This window comes from Phacochoerus africanus, chromosome 9 (assembly GCF_016906955.1).
Source record: "Phacochoerus africanus isolate WHEZ1 chromosome 9, ROS_Pafr_v1, whole genome shotgun sequence".
Taxonomy (NCBI): Eukaryota; Metazoa; Chordata; class Mammalia; order Artiodactyla; family Suidae; genus Phacochoerus; species Phacochoerus africanus.
The window spans coordinates 38679745-38695733 of record NC_062552.1 but is presented as its reverse complement, the minus strand read 5'-3'; the positions used below and the strand labels follow the sequence as shown (position 1 = coordinate 38695733).

Below are 15989 nucleotides of genomic sequence, written 5' to 3'. Positions count from 1 at the left end.
TAGGAAGACGTGGTTTCGGGCAGTTTGGAAGCTGGGTTTTCAGCGTCGGGCTGGCACCTCTCCCCTACTTAGCTGCAGATACGCCCCCAGCCCCTCCCCCCTGCCCAACAGCCAGGACTCAGTGAGCTGTTTGTTATGCACCAGTTTGCTCAGGAAGATTGTCTAACTTTTAAATCCTTCCCAGACCCTTAGCTCTTGCCCAGGACCAGCTGCTTAATTTGCTGGGCCCAGGGCAAAATGAAAATGAGGGCCCGCCTGTTTTAAAATGTTAAGAATTTCAAGACAGGGACAGTAGAGCATGAAACCAAGTGCAAGGCCTGAGAAGCCAACTCTGCTCTCCCATCTTTTATTACCAGGACCATGGAGATTTAGAAAACACGTTTTGAGAGTCATTATAAATTCCCTCAGAGGGAATTTGAGTTGTTTCTGTCCTGGCCTGTGTGATTCAGGGCTGCTGTCCTGAGCCACTGTGGGTTTGGAAAATCATGCCAGCCCCATTAGGGAGGATTTGGACCGTGTCTGTGGGTGCTGATGGGACACACAGGGAAGGTTGGTTTACAGATAGTCGCATTGCTCAAGCAGCCCCAAAGCTACGAGGGCCGGCCTGGGGTGTGGGGCTCCTTTCTGCAGGAGCATCATTTATTTGTCTTTTAAAAAGTCCTGATGGATAAACAAAATGTGGTTTATCTATACAATGGAATAGTATTCAGCCATCAAAAGGAGTGAAATGGTGTTATGCTACAACCTGGATAGACTTTGAAAACATTATGTAAAGTGAAAGAAGCCAGACACAAAAGGCCACATACTGCCTGGTTCTGTTTATATGAAATGTCCAGAATGGGCACATGCATAAGATTGAAAGTGGTTGCCAGGGGGAGGGGGCGGGAGGAATGACTGCTGATGGGTATTGCTTTCTTGGGGGAGGGGAGGGGGATGAAAATATTCTGCAATGAGGTGGTAGTGATGGTAATACAACCTTGTAAATATGCTAAAAATTGGACAGTTTACAGGGTACATTTTATGGGTTGTGAACTGTAGCTCAGTTTTTAAAAATCAGTAGGGAAAAAAAAAAGGTCCTTTGAGAGGTCAGCATTTAACTCTCTACCTCTCTGCCCTTGGTGGATGTGGCTGGTTCATTGCCATTGCGGGAGCGGTGCTCTCTCCTTCCACAAACCCCAGCCCTCTTCTTTCTGCCCCCACCCTCGGTCACAGATAATCTCTCGAGCGTCCCTCCTGCAAAGCCGTTTTCCAGGGAAGATCTTTGGGAAGTATTCATGCTAAGTGGATCTGTGACTGCTAAGACTCAGCCTCTCCCAAGGCATTTGCATATTAGCTTCTAAAGGGAGAAAGCTTTTAGGTGAGAGGAACGAATGTTTAATTTTAGAATTCCAAGTAAGAGCAGGCGGGTGTGGAAGGTTATTATTTTTCACTGGTGGAGCGCTCTCTGTGGCTCTGAAGCTTGGCGGTGGCAGATCCCCTTGCCAGCCACAATCTGGCTGACCCCAGGGCAGGACCAGGTGGGTGGTGAGGGGCGGGCTGAGAGAGAACATCCCTTCAGGATGAGCATCTTTGTCCCAGACCCACCCAGCTTCCTCTGACATTTTCCAAAGAAGTGGGCATTTTGACTTTGGCGGCTGCTGGGAGGAAACACCCTTCTGGTCAGGTTTCATTTCTGCTCTGTGGATGTACTTGGTTCTTGCATCAGGTGGGACCAGTTTGAGACAAACCCCTTGCCTGGCCCTCTTCTGCTCTTGTCCCTGTCAATTCAGGGCTGCCTGTCCTTGCCCCGTGCTCCTCCACCCCCACAGCCCTCTTCCCATCTCTGCTGCCTTCCCCCACCTTCCCCACTGTCACAGCCCCATCCTTCAAGACCTGTTGTGGTCTGAGCTTTACCTCTTTGAGACTCCCCTTTAGTCAGTGTGAAGCCCTCTTCCTTTGTATTTTCTGCCCTTGAATCCTGAGACCTTTATCTTCATCATCTTTGGATCTTCAGTGCCTGACATGGTGCTTGCACACAGTAAGCACTTAATAAATGCTGAACCAAGACTGCGTATGGCCCTGTGAGGGAGTGGGGAACAATGAAATCTTCAAGGGGGATGCTGAGGAAATGGTGAGTCTTAGGAATGACTTGATTAGAGAAAAGAAAACAGCATTTGTGACGTGAAGGGCTGGAGTCTGAAAGCCTGCTGGCTGGAGATGGAGATACCTCAGCTTCATGTCGCATGGAATGATGAGCACAGGGCATCTCAGGAGCCATCCCTTGGAGTCGTTACTTCCGTGGAGGGTCCTTTCCTAAAAGCTCTCTTGGATTTCAGGCTTCCGTCCTTAGCCAGAAGGACCTGCGTGAACAAATACTCATTGTGTTTCCTGTGTGCCGGGGACTGAGCTGGATTTTGTGACTTGGTTGGAGCTCTGTTGTGAGGCAGTTTGGAGGAGCACAGAGCCTTTGCGTGTGCACTGCCCAGGCTGGGAGAATTGCTTTTCCCTGAGCTGCTCGGGTTTTCTCCAGATTCCTAGGAATGTTATAGTCTCACGGGAAAAATGCATTGATGCTTATGTCTTAAACACCGCCTTTCACAGCCTGCCTCTGAGGGGAGTAAGGGAGTAAGTAAGACAGGGCTGCCCTTCCTCTCTGTGCATCTGCTGGATGGAATCGGGTCTGTCGGGGTTCTAGCATGAGACGGCTGGCAGGTGCAGAGGGTGTGCTAGAGAGACTTTAGTGAGGGGGAGTATTTAGAGAAGCGTGGTTAGGGTTAGGGAAGCCAGAGGAGAGTGAGCCACCCCTGGGCTTGGCAATAATAGGAAGCTGTTAACCTCTCCTTGGCCAGAAGGAGGGAGCACCAGAGTTGGGGAGCTGGGCCCCCAACAATAGCCATGATGCTGAAGGGACACAACCCCTGCCAAACTGGTGAAGCAGGAGGGAGAGGGCAAGAGGCAAGAGATGCTTTCCCTTTGACCCAATCCAGCTGGAGCTCAGCTGATGCAGTAGGTAATCCGTAAGGGCAGAGGACCGAGCATGTGCCTGCATGCATGTGGTTGAGAACACCCATTGCCCCCTGACTGCCTGGTCATTCCAGTGCCCAGCTGGTTCTTAGATTTCTTGGGTCATTGAGGATGCGACCAGTCATCCAGTGTCCCCTTCCTTCCAGCATCATGACTTATAAAGAAGAGAGTATCCTGTCTGAATCAGCAGGATGGGCACTGGGTAGTTTTGGTTGTAGCAAGAAAAACATTTCATTGACAGCAGGCACTGAGCATCCTAAGCATTTTCCAGGCATCCTTTCATTCCATCTTTACAATAACCCCAGCTGGTAGGTAGCATTATTGTCCTCATCTTCACTCTGAGACTGAGAGTTAGTAAGCTGCCCCATCGCACAGCTAAGGAGAAGCAGAGTCTGACTCCTACATTCCACCTACCCCACTGCCTCCTGGCCTCTGTCCTTCCAGGCGGGGCCCTACCTACCCCGTGGTCAGTGCCGCGCCTGTAGTGGTTCCACTGCCTGGATTGATCTTCCCACTTCCTCTCCACTTGACCCAGTTGAACCCATTTTCGAGACCCAACTCAGATCTCACTTCCTCCACGAGCCCCCACACCTCCCCGTCGCAGGCTGTGGCAGGGAACTGTCCACCCTCCCCTCGGGGTGTGTTACCAGCTGTTTGGAGTGCCTGCCTCTTCCCAGTCTCCAAGACTCCAGCTGTCTTTGGTACAGATCTTAGGTCCTGAGTTTTCTTGAAACTGCCTGCTGGCTCAAAAGGTTTAATTGAGGAGATGTCAGTCACTCCTGCTAGAGGTCTTGGGTTGAGGGAACCAATAGCTGTGGTTGGTCTGGTGCCCGTGGATCAGCAACACTGGGGAGACTCTGTTACCACGCCAAAGCCCAAGGGGACCTCAGAGGGAGCTACTGTGGAGCCCTTGGGGGCTGCAGCCCTGGGAGAGGAGCCATGTGATAGGAGCTGGAGGATTTGAGGGTTGGTTTCCTGCTTGGTTAGTAAATGCCCACTGAGAGCCAACAGGGAGGGTTTTTGGTTTTTGTAATTTTTTGGCTTTGCCTTTGGCACGTGGAAGTTCCTGGACTGGGGATCCAAGCCATGCCCACAGCAGTGACCTGAGCTGCTGCAGTGACAATGCCAGATCCTTAACCCGCTGAGCCTCTGGAGAACTCCAAGGGAGGGTTTCAGTTTTTTAAATTTTTTAGGGTTTTTTGTTTTGTTTTGTTTTGTTTGCTTTTTATGGCACCATGGCACCAATCTGAGCCTCGTCTGTAACCTACACCACAGCTCACAGCAATGCCAGATCCTTAACCACACTGAGTGAGGCCAGGGATCGAACCCGCGTCCTCATGGATAATAGTTGGATTTGTAACCCACTGAGCCTCAATGGGAACTCCGTTTTTTTTTTAAAAAGGAAGGAAACACAATAAATCAGCTATAATAAAAATTAAAAAAAAATAAGAATGAATGAATGAATAAACAAATGGGAGTTCCCGTCGTGGTTCAGGAGAGATGACAGGCACGTAGTCCTCCCTAAAAGAGCATGGTGCTGTGGCAGAGCTGCATGTCCCCCAGGACAGATGCATGTGCCATCAGCCAGGCGGTGGAAGTGGACATGTGAGGAGCCAGAATTGTCAAAGGCTTCCTTCTCACAGGAGAGGAGGTGGTACTAGCCCAGTGACCTCCATGAGGCTTTCCCGAAAGGCCTCACATGGGCCACAGAGGCATCTTGATGGAGCGTGGCCAGTCTGTGCTTTGTCAGTTCTGAAGTCCCATGGTTCTTTTGAAATGTCTCTGGAGGGTCCCGGAAGTCTGGATAATTGGCAGATGTCGTCCTTGACCTTTGGGGCTTACATCAAGGTGGGGGTTTAAGCGCCATGTCCCCCATCCCTTCAAGCATCACCCAGGGCCACTTAGGAAAACTTGATGTTGCAGGGGGAGGACCTCAGCCTGCCTCAGTGTGCAGTGGTTCTTAATCTCATTTCTTTTTGGCCTATTCCTATTTTTCCACCCCCTCCTGTTGGCCTAGACCCAACTAGATACTGGAAGGGCAGAGAGAATCGTGGGGAAGCAGTTGAGTTGGAAGGATGAGCAGCAGATGAAAGTTTAAAACCCTTCGCTTGGGCCTCTCCTTGCTGGCGCTTGTGAGTTTTGCCAGGTGTCTTTGGGTTTTTGTTTCGGCTGAGCCGTGGATGTACCAGGAGAGGCTCCAGACATCTCGGCTGCCTTTTCCTGCTCTGAACACATCATACACTCTCCGAGCTCCAGACCTTTGAGCTTGTGGTTCTTCCTGCCCGGTGAATGTTCTCACTCCTCTGCCTTGCCTTTTTAGACATTAGGGAGCACTGGGGACTGTGGAGAATTCCACAGTTTCCACTCCATTGAGAATTTCTGGGCTCCTGATCTTCATGTGGTGGGTTTGAGGGTTACATGGAGTAGGTGAGGCTGTTTGCTTTGGCGAAGACTCAGGAAGGAAACAAGAAGGGGTGGGTGACGCAGCCTGGATAGAAATTTAGAGCCAGGGACCAGAGGAGACCCTCAGGAGAGGACAGCTGTTCCATGTGGCTGAAACTCAGGGAACAGGGGGAGATGAAGGAGGCCAGGTGGGTCCCAGAAGGGACTTGACCGCTATGCTAGGGCATCTTTTCTTCAGAACCACCAGGGCCTGGGTGTGGCTCAGGGTCAGTGGTAGTGGTAGACTCGGCCCTGGGCAGGATGCAGAAGCCAGGGCCTGACTGGGGAGAGATCTTTAATTTTACAAAAAAGGAGATGTTGCTACACATCAGCCTGGATCCTTGGCTTCTTGATACTGTGTAGGTGTCAGAGATCAGATAATGCTTTGGTTCAAGTTTGAAACTTTCATTATTCCTTTATTACATAAATAAAACATAATAAAGATAAGCAGAGAGGAAAGGGAAGTGAAATTAACATCACCCAGAATCTCACCACCTAGATGTCATTTACGTTGAAAACTTGGGTATGGAGGCTTCCTTGATAATTTGATGTATTTACAAAGCAGAAGGAAACCATGGCTGCATTTTGTATCCTACTTTATTTTATCATGTTTGTCTGTATATGTGATTTTCGTCTCACTTAAAACAACACATGCTTTAAAAAAGACTGAAATTTTGCCATTTGCAGCAACCCAGATGGACTCGGGAGGGCATCATGCTTAGTGAAATAAGTCAGACTGAGAAAGACACTGGTTCTCAGCTGGGAAAGATATCGCCCCCAGGGGACATTTAGCAATATCTGGAAACTTTTTGGTGTGGCAGCTGTTTGGTGGGGGGTGCTACCAGAAGCTACTGATAGAGGCCTGGGAGCTGCTAAACATCCTACGATGCACAGGACAGCCTCTGCACAAAGAATGATCAGCCCAAAGTGTCAGTGATGCTTTTACAAGTGGAATCTTAAAAAAAAAAAATACAACAAACTAGTGATTATAACATAAAAGAAGAACACTGACAGATACAGAGAATAAACTAGTGATAACGGGGGAGGGGGGTAGAACAAGGGTGGACAGTGAGAAGTACACACCACTGGGTGTAAGATAGGCTCCGGGATATATTGTACGATGTGGGGAATATAGCCAGTATTTCATAATAACTGGAAACGGAGTTTAACCTTTAAAAATTGTGAATCACTTTACTGTATACCTGTAACTTATAGAATATTGGACAGCAACTATGGTTCAACCTTTTTTTTAAAGTTTCCAGTGCATTCTTTTTTTTCTCCAATACGATATGTGTACTTTTAAAAAAAATTTATTATAGTTGATTTATAATGGTCTGTCAATTTCTGCTGTATAGCACAGTGACCCAGTCCAGTATATTCTTGACGAGGGAGAAATTTAGACAGGATAATGTGTGTGGAAGAACAGACTGTGGATATTGGGATGCTGTGACTTGTACAAATATTAGCTGTCTCTCGTTGGTCAGGAAAAAGACCAGGGGTGGGTTTGGAGGGACCGGGAAGTCATCTGTGGTCAGGAGAGGTCTTATGGAGTCTGAGGGCAAAGGGGACGATGGAGAATTTTGGAGGCCTGAGTTTGTTTGGCTCTGCCCTATGGAGGTTGGTGAAGGGCAGGCTATGTAGCAGTGAGTGAGGCTGCGGGCACAGGCCAGATTTTGTTCTGTCTTACCTCCTGGGTGGAGATCGAGGTGGAGAGGGTGGCCAGTATGTAAATGAGTATGAGATTGTCAGAAAAAGCTGCAAGAGTAATTGGTAGATACTTATAAAAATACCCTTCCTTAGAGCAGCACTCCTGGGTTCCCTTACCCTGCAGCTCTTTGCCCAGACACCCCTTTCCATTAAAGTCTTGCTTTGTCAGGGAAAAAAAAAATACCCTTGCTTGACAAAACAAAACCTTGGCCATTCTGTGTTAGTCCCCCAAATTTAAAACAAAAAAACCCCAAGGGGTTATTTCTGTGAATACTGAAGGTCTGAACAAGACTGCAGAACTGGAAGGGAAGTTGTAAATGTCAGATTTGGTTCTTGTTTTGTGTCTGGCTATGTAGTCTTAGACTGCACCTTAATTTCTTTGATCTCCATTTTCTTTTCTGCAGTAGACCAATGATTCTCAGCCCTGGATGCATGTTAAAATCACCAGGAAGGGAGTTCTCTGATGGCTTAGCAGGTGGAGGATCCTCATTCTCACCGCTGTGGCTCTGGTTGCTGCTGTGTGGTGTAGGTTCGATCCCTGGCCCAGGAATTCCCTCATACTGCCTGTGTAGCAAAAAAGGAAAAAAAAAAAAAAGAAAAAGAAAATACAACCCCCCCCCCCCCGAGAGAACCGGAAATAAACGATGCAGCTTTCATTTAAAAAACAAACAACAACAACAACAAAACAGGAAATTTGAGGGAAAAAACAACCAATGCCAGAGCCCCACCACAGTCCAAATGTACCCAAATCTCTAGGGATGGGGCCTAGAAGTTTTTAAATGAAGCCAATGTGGAGAATCCCTGGATTAGGATCACCTGAATTGCACATTTTATGTTATGAGTCTATTATATTACACAGTTTTGTTCCTTTCAAATACTGTGCACAAAATGTCAACTTCTTACATATCAAGAAGTCTTACTTTTTGTTAAAAACAAAACAAAACAAAAACCAACTCCCCATAGTTCTCATTAGGCCAATGATATAAAGTCCACATCCTTTGTCCAGTAAGTCAGAATCGTAAACATAGTAAAACATCTAATAATTAATTTTTGACCCAGGAGTTGAAAGCATGGACTTTAATTTCTCATTCCCACATTTTAAAAGAGGTACTAAATTGGCTCAATATTCTAAGTCAACTATAATTAAAAAAAAAAAAAGGTAATATTAGAGTCCCGCGGCCACCTTCATTCTTAAAGAAGACCCTGAAAAGTCCAGAGAGAAGACATGACTGGAAGTGTTTTTTGCTAGAAATATTGTGTATACCGTAAGTTACAAACTAGGAGGTCCAGTGGGGGGGAGTCTTTATCGGATCTAAATTCTGCATGGAGTAGGAGGTGTTTAAAGAGATTGGGTGCTGTTTTATCTTCACCATTGAAGTTTTTGGTTTTGTCTCTTCCTAAATGAGTCATTTTTTTAAAAAAAAAGAACCTAACTTGGGGAGGTGGGGAAACCACTGCCAAAGGTGCCGAGGGAAGGGGCGGGTGCTGAGGCTGCCAATCAGGGGAACTGAGTTTACCATTGGCGGTTCACCTGGAGGGGTGGAACCAGGGACCCCTGAGCGAGGGTGGGTCAGGACTAATGGGACCGTCTGGTGGGGGGGAGGGGAGAGGGGAGCAAAATGGTATTGATGTTGTTTATTAATTAATTTAAAGTATTTTGTGGAGCACACCCACCAGAGAAACGGCCTAGTGTGAAGGCTAAGTCCACAGGGGCTGGGAGATTGAGAACAAAGGGGAGGGAACTTTGCAGTGTTACTCCATTTGGGGAAATGGGACATAAGCCAGGGAGGTTAGGTGGGTCCATATTTCCATGCCTCTACAAGCAGGGGAACCGACGTTATAGTGCCCCATACCACTGAGAACAGTACAACTGAAAATGCTGGTCCCAGATAGGAGTGCAGCGGAGAAAACATGGCAGCCTGGAGACCCCATTGTGGGGCCAGGGCTCTGGATGAGACATGCACTGGGGTCGGGAGCCCTGTGGGACCTCCCCACATCACTTCCTCTTTCTGTAGTAAGTTCTAATCGCTGAAAAATGATCTCAAACACCTGAGTCCCCCAGGCCCCCAGAGAGCTGTTCAGAGTGTCCGCTGCCCTTGATGCCTGGGGAGGAAGGGGAGGGTCAGGGAGTGGGGAGGTGTGGACAGGCCCCATGTGGAAACCAGAAAACCAGGGCAACTGCACGGGATGGGGCCCCCATTTGGGGCGAGGACAGGAGCACAGGGCAGAGGCTCCCTGACACCGGGAGGAGCTGTGTGTGTTTGGGACGTCAGCCAGGCGCGCTCCTTTTATTCCACACAGACACACACCCCACCTTCCCCAGAAGTGTTCATTTTCATCTTTTCTGAGTGGTGTCAGCCTCCTGCCGTTGTGCCTGCATGTTTTCTAAGTTTGTCACAAACTTCCTGTTTGTATCTGGTCTGAGGCTCGAAGTTTTGTGTGTTTTGAAAGTGTCATCCACAAGGGCCCAGTGCTTCTCTCTTCCTGACAATGGGGGGGCCCTTTTGTCCGCCTCCCTTTTGCAGACTCCGCCCACCCTTCCTTGCAGACCTTCTCCCTGGGAAGGGCTCAGTAGCTTCTGCACTTGTTCTCTTAGTGAGGGTTGTTTGCAGTGAGTTCTGAAGGCTGGAAGGAGGGAGGGGGCCACACTTATTGGGCTCCTTATGTAATGCCAGACCATGCGCTAGATGTTTTCCTGCAGTTCTGGTTTTATTTAAGCCTCGCATTAGCTCATGCAGAACCAGGCTCAGAGAGCCGAAGTGACCAGCCTGTGTTTGGACCGTCACTGGGGGGACTATCCCAGGCTTGACTCCAGAGCTCCCGCTATTGCCACTGTGTCGTGAGGCCCACCCTGGTGCCTTTAGTTCTGCTGCTTTGGAGACATCTTGATTTCTTCTTGGGCATCTAGCAGGCAGTGTCACCTCCACCTCCACAATCCTCCCAGGCCTTTGTTATCCAGGCGCTGCCCATTCTATCTGCATAGGGTGTGATTTGATGGCCCTTGAGTGCCTTGCTGACTTTCACCTTTCCCAGCCACCCTTCTCCTAGAATCCCTGAATTGTTGTGTATGGTCCCTGGCTGGCAGTCAAAGTGGGTTAGGGCCAACTCCCAATGGCCCAGAAATGGTGTGTCCTTTTTCCTACTTCTGCCATTCTGCTGTCACCATGAACTCCTCTCAGCCAGATTTGGATTTCTCACCTTTCAATCTCTTCCCTCGAAGAGGGAGGAGGATAGGGTATCTGTGTATATGAAAGCAGGTGAAGGGTTGCTAAGGACATATTCCAAGACCTTGAGTGTGGAGGAGGTGGGGAGCTATATCCAGCCACCCCCTTTCTTGTTAGGGTGGCTCTTACAGGGTGTCAGACTCCGGGTGCTCCTGCAAAGGAAGAATAGGTGTTTCCAGAACTTCAAGAAGGCCCCATGTCCCTTCTCTTACCTCTTCCAGTTCTCTTTTGTGTTTTCTGAAAAACTTTAGGAGTACATCATCTGCACTTCATCAGAATCATTCTGTAGGAGTTCCCGTCATGGCGCAGTGGAAACGAATCCAACTAGGAACCATGAGGTTGTGGGTTTGATCCCTGGCCTTGCTTAGTGGGTTAAGGATCTGGCATTGCTGTGACCTGTGGTGTGGGTTGCAGACGTGGCTCGGATCCCCACGTTGCTGTGGGCTGTGGTGTAGGCTAGCAGCTGTAGCTCCGATTGGACCCCTAGCCTGGGAACCTCCATATGCCACGGGTGTGGCCCTAAAAAAAGCCAAAAAAAAAAAAAGTATCGTTCTGTAGATCACATAACATTCGCTATTATTGTAAACTTGTGTTGAGCAGTAGACAATTTCAAGAGTTCACCTCGTGTGTTATTTACCTTCAAGGGGTGTGGCATCTACATGGAAACTTGGCAAATGGAACATTTTCCAAGAGAAGCTAAATGCAGTGAGTTCTGAAGAGTGGGGATTGCCCAGCAAGCTGGGGTGAGAGCAAGCCACTTAGAGGGGTGGAGCTGTGGGAGTGGAGGGGGATGTCCCACACTGGGGCCTTGAGGGGAGCATGGAAAGGGGAGGAGCATCCTGGCTGAGGTGGAGCAGAGCATGTGGGTGGAAAACAAAACTGAAGAAGGGGATGTACCTCATTCTTGAAGGATTTGAAGGGATGGCTGCAGAGTTTGGAATTTTCCTAAACTGGGGAACCACTGAAGCCAATTGCATAGTAGAGGGGTAGGTAAACACAGTGCTGTAAGCCATTATAAATACACTGCACATTTCAATAAGGGGAGAAAAACAAGATTGTAAAAGAGGAGAGAAGTAGAAGATATAAAAATGACTCCAGTGGAACTTTTAGAGCCGAAAAGTGCAACATTCGAAATAACATACTGGATAAGATGAAAGCAAATTAGACACCAACTTGAAGAAATAGCAGTAGAAACTATCCAAAAGGAATCAGAGATACTTAAAGAAAAACATAGCATCAACAACTTGTGGGACAATATTAAACGGTCTAATATATGTGTAATTGGAATCCCAATGGGAGAGGAAGGGAAGAGGGGGAAATGTTTGAACAAATAAGGAACAAAAATCTTCATAATTCCATGAAGACTGTAACTCAGTGGTTGGAAGGCGATGACTCATAGGCCAACTATGGCCTGGTGCCTATTTTTGTAAATAAAGTTTTGCTGAAACAAACAAAAAAATCCAGAAGAGTGCAGGTAGAAGTTTCCTCCAGATGAGTGCACTATAACTGGGGAATGCTGGGAGGTGCGTTAGAAGGCGTTTATCACATTGAATTCTAGGGATGAAATGTTGAGGCCTTGGACTAGGGTGGTGACATGAATACGGACAAGAGGAAAGAGAGATGGAAGGTTTCAAACCCCAGCTCTGCCACTTGCTGCCTGGTGCCCTTGAGCAGGCCACCTCATCCCTTAAACCTCAGTTTCATCATCCGTCAATAGAAGCTCAGAACACTTCATGGGACTGGTATATACAGGTTTTAACTTGGGTCCCCCACAGCACCCAAGTGTCATAGGCAGGATTCGTGGTTGACAGGGAGGAATTAGGGGAGTGGAGAATGAAGACCTAAAGGGACACCAAAAGGTTGAATCTGGGGACCTGGGAGAATGATGCATCCCTGACAGAACTGGATGGAGCTGTTCGGGGTCCTGGAATTCTTCACTTAGAGGAAGACCCTTCTAAATCCAGGCTGAAGAAGGCCTGTCCCAGAAACCCATCGTCACGTGCACTGTGTCCGTCTGAGTCCACGTGGCCTCAGTGATGCAGGCCTGCAGCCAGCTCTCTCTCCGAGCAAGGTGAAGGGGACACCTGAGGTGCAGAATTTAAGGCAGTACTCGGTTGCAGGGCTGACCCTTTAGGATGCTCCCCACTGTCCCCACCTCCGTCAGTCCTCTGGTGGTCTGCCTTCCTCACGAGGAGACAACCTTCCTTCACTGAGTCACTGACAAGGTTGCATCACTTAGCAGCAAGCCACTCAGGTTCTCACCTCCCCCTCATGCAGTTATGCCCATCTGGGCTCATCCCAACTTGATTTCCTTCCACTGGGAGAAGGACACGTCCCTCCCCCTCCTCCTGAGCAGAGAGAACCTCCTTGCTGCACCCGGCTGCCCCATCCCCTGCAGCTCCTGGGGCCTCACCCCTTCCGGTTGTTCTGCTGCAGTCCTTCCTCAAACCTTTACCCCCTCTTGCTCTCATTCCCTTTTCTCCTTCCCTCAAAAGACGCCTGGAAGGATCTGCCCTTGGGTTTTGCTTCTGTGCCGAGGCACCCGCTCGGACTGGCTTCTGCCTTGGTAGTTGGGTTAGCTGCGTGTGGCTCTTGCCTTCTGCGGAAACTGCCCTCTCTCAGGTCACCTGTGGCCTCCATGTTACCACACCCAACGGACACTTTGGTCCTTATCTTTCTGGACCCTTAGCTATTTTTGACACTGTGGACAACTTCCTCCTTCTTGCAACTCTCTTTTCTCTTGGCTTCTTTCATTCTGCACCTAATTCTCACAACCAGTGTTTCTTGAGCATTTACTGTGTGCTGGACTCTGGGGCATACCATAATACCATGTCCCTGCTTTCAGGGAGTTTCTAGTCTAGTGTGAGGGAAGAGGGTAAAAATAGGAACAAATGTTAGGTGGTGAGAAGCACTACAAAGGAAAATACAACAAGGAGAGGGGATAGAAAGGGTGCTGGGGTTGTCAGGTTGAGAGGGTTACATTATCACAGAAAACTGAAGGAAATAAAGGATGCCTGCGGGGATGAGTGTTCTGGGCAGAGGGAAGAGCAAGTGCAAAGGCCCTGAGGCAGGAGCCTGCTTGGGATGTTTGAGGAAGCTGTTGTGGCTGTAGGAAATTGAAGAAGGCACCGGGCCATGTGGGCCTTGTAGGACATTACAAGGACTTTGCCTTTTACTTTGGGAGAGATGAGATGCTATAGGACTGTTTTGAGCAGAAGAGCAACTTTTAGGCTGCTGTGGGGAGCATGGTGTGTTAGTCTGCTAGGGCTGCCATGGCAAAGTACCACAAACTGGTTGGCTTAAACAATAGAAGTTTATCGTCTCACAATTTTAGAGGCCAGAAGTCCAAGGTCAAGGTGTCCGAAGGACCACGCTCCCTCTGAAGACACTAGGGATGGATCTGATCCAGATCTCCCTCCTAGCCAGTGTGCCTTGGCTGGTGGCAGCATAACTCCAGTCTTCACATGATGCGCACCTGCTGGGTGTCTGTGTCCATATCTCACCTTTGTATGAGGATATCAGTCCTAATGGATTAGGGACCCACTCTACTCAAAGTATGACGTATGACTTCATCTCAATAGCTAATTACATCAGCCACGACCCTATTTCCAAATAAGGTCATATTCTGAGGTACTGGAGGTTAGGATTCAACACAGGAATGGTGGGGAGACACAGTTCAACCCATGACACAATTCAACTCATGTAATACATGGATTTTAGAAAGGCAGGGGTGGAAGTAGGGGGACCAGTTAGGAGGTTATCGCAATATTCTAATGGGAGAGCCTGCTTGGACCAAAGTGGTAGAAATGAAGCTGGTAAGAGATGATGAGAGTCTGGATGTGTTTTAAAGACACAGCTGACAGGAGTTCCCTTCATGGCTCAGCAGTTAATGAACCCAGTGAACCCGACTAGGATCCATGAAGATGTGGGTTCGATCCCTGGCCTCGCTCAGTGGGTTAAGGATCTGGCATTCTCTGAGCTATGCTGTAGGTCACAGACGCTGCTTGAACCCCGCGTTGCTGTGGTTGTGGTTGTAGCCATGGCTACAGCTCCGATTTTTCCCCTAGCTTGGGAACTTCCATGTGCCACAGGTGTGGCCCTGAAAGAGCAGGGGGAAAAAAGAAAAGATATAGCTGACATCATTTGCTGATGGGTTGGGTGTGGGGTGTGAGGGAAAGAGGGGGAGCACAGGGATTCCTGTGTTTGGGGCCTGAGTAAAGGAATAGAATTGAGGGTCCTTCTCCCCTAAATCCTCTCCACCCTCAGGGACCTTGCAGGGCCCTCCTCCTGGGCAGGTCCATCTATTGCCCTGGGCTGCTTCTCTGGTCCCCCCCCCCGACTGATAGGATCTGTTCCCATGTTGAAGCCAGATATCCTGAGTGTGGTTTCTGCGTCACCTCTGCAGGCCCTGGGCTCTGGAGGATGCTAAAGGAGGAAGACACGGAAGCAGAACGACCCTGAGAGATTAAGCCTCTTAATCTCGAAACAGGTAGCTTCTCTGACATTCTGGGTGTTTGAATGCTTTATGAGGGAGTCCTCAGATTGTTCCTTTGATCTCTGTGGTGTGGGAAATGCCCCATGAAGGGGAGGGTGGCTGCTCTGGGCCTGGACACCCAGGCATGTCTGGGAAACTTTCCCTGGGAAATGCCTGGAGATTCATGTACTGGAATTCAGCATCACGTGGAATGGGGTGGAGAATTTGACTCTTTTGGTGTGCTCGGGTTTTTTTTTTCTTGACAAGTTCCATACTTTTTGTGTCTCTTATGTGAGGCTCACAGTTGTTTGTTTCTGTTTCTTTTTTATTGTGCCTGATTTTTTTTTAGCATGTATAATTTTTAATTGAAGTATAGTTGATTTATAGTATTGTGCCAATTTCTGCTGTACAGCAAAGTGACTCAGTCATATATATATATTGTATATTAAATATTATCAATTAAATATTATATACACACACACACATTCTTTTTTTATATTCTTTCCCATCATGCTCTATTCCAGGAGACTGAATACAGTTCTCTGTGCTATCCAGTAGAACCTTGTTGTTGATCCACTGTAAATGTATGGTTTGCATCTACTGACCTCAAGCTCCCCGTCCATCCCACTCCCTCCCCCTCCACCCTTGGCAACCACAAGTCTGTTCTCTATGTCTGTGAGTTAGTTTCTGTTTTGTTGCTAGGTTCATTTGTGCCATATTTTAGATTCCACATGTAAGTGATATCATGGTATTCGTCCTTCGCTTTCTGACATACTTCGCTTAGTATGATAATCTCTCATCACATCCAAGTTGTTGCAAATGGCATTATTTCATTCTTTATGACTGAGTAGTGTTCCATTGTGTTATATGTACCATACCTTCTTAATCCATTCATCTGTCACTGGACATTTAGGTTGTTTCTATGTCTTGGCTATTGTGAATAGCACACTGCAGTGAACATAGAGGTGCGTGTATCTTTTTTAATTATAGTTTTGTCTGGATATATGCCTAGAAATAGGATTTCTGGATAATATGGTAACCCTATCCTTAGTTTTCTGAGGAACCTCCATACTGTTTTCCATAGTGGTTGTGGGAATTTTATTGTGCCTGATTTCAATTTCATATTTAAGCCACTGCAC

At 48.0% G+C, this 15989-nt stretch overlaps 1 protein-coding gene across 16 annotated transcripts in view; it reads left to right on the top strand.

Annotated features, from left to right (window-relative positions):
- Positions 1-15989, top strand: part of TRERF1 (transcriptional regulating factor 1) — a 219713-nt gene that overhangs the window by 73746 nt on the left and 129978 nt on the right. For 12 of the 16 annotated variants that reach the window (XM_047796741.1, XM_047796754.1, XM_047796752.1 and 9 more), the window contains exon 3: positions 14782-14865. The exons of the other annotated variants lie outside the window; for them this stretch is intronic. The gene's annotated coding sequence lies outside the window, so the exon portion shown is untranslated. The remainder of the gene's footprint in view (positions 1-14781; positions 14866-15989) is intronic. 16 annotated transcript variants of the gene reach the window in all.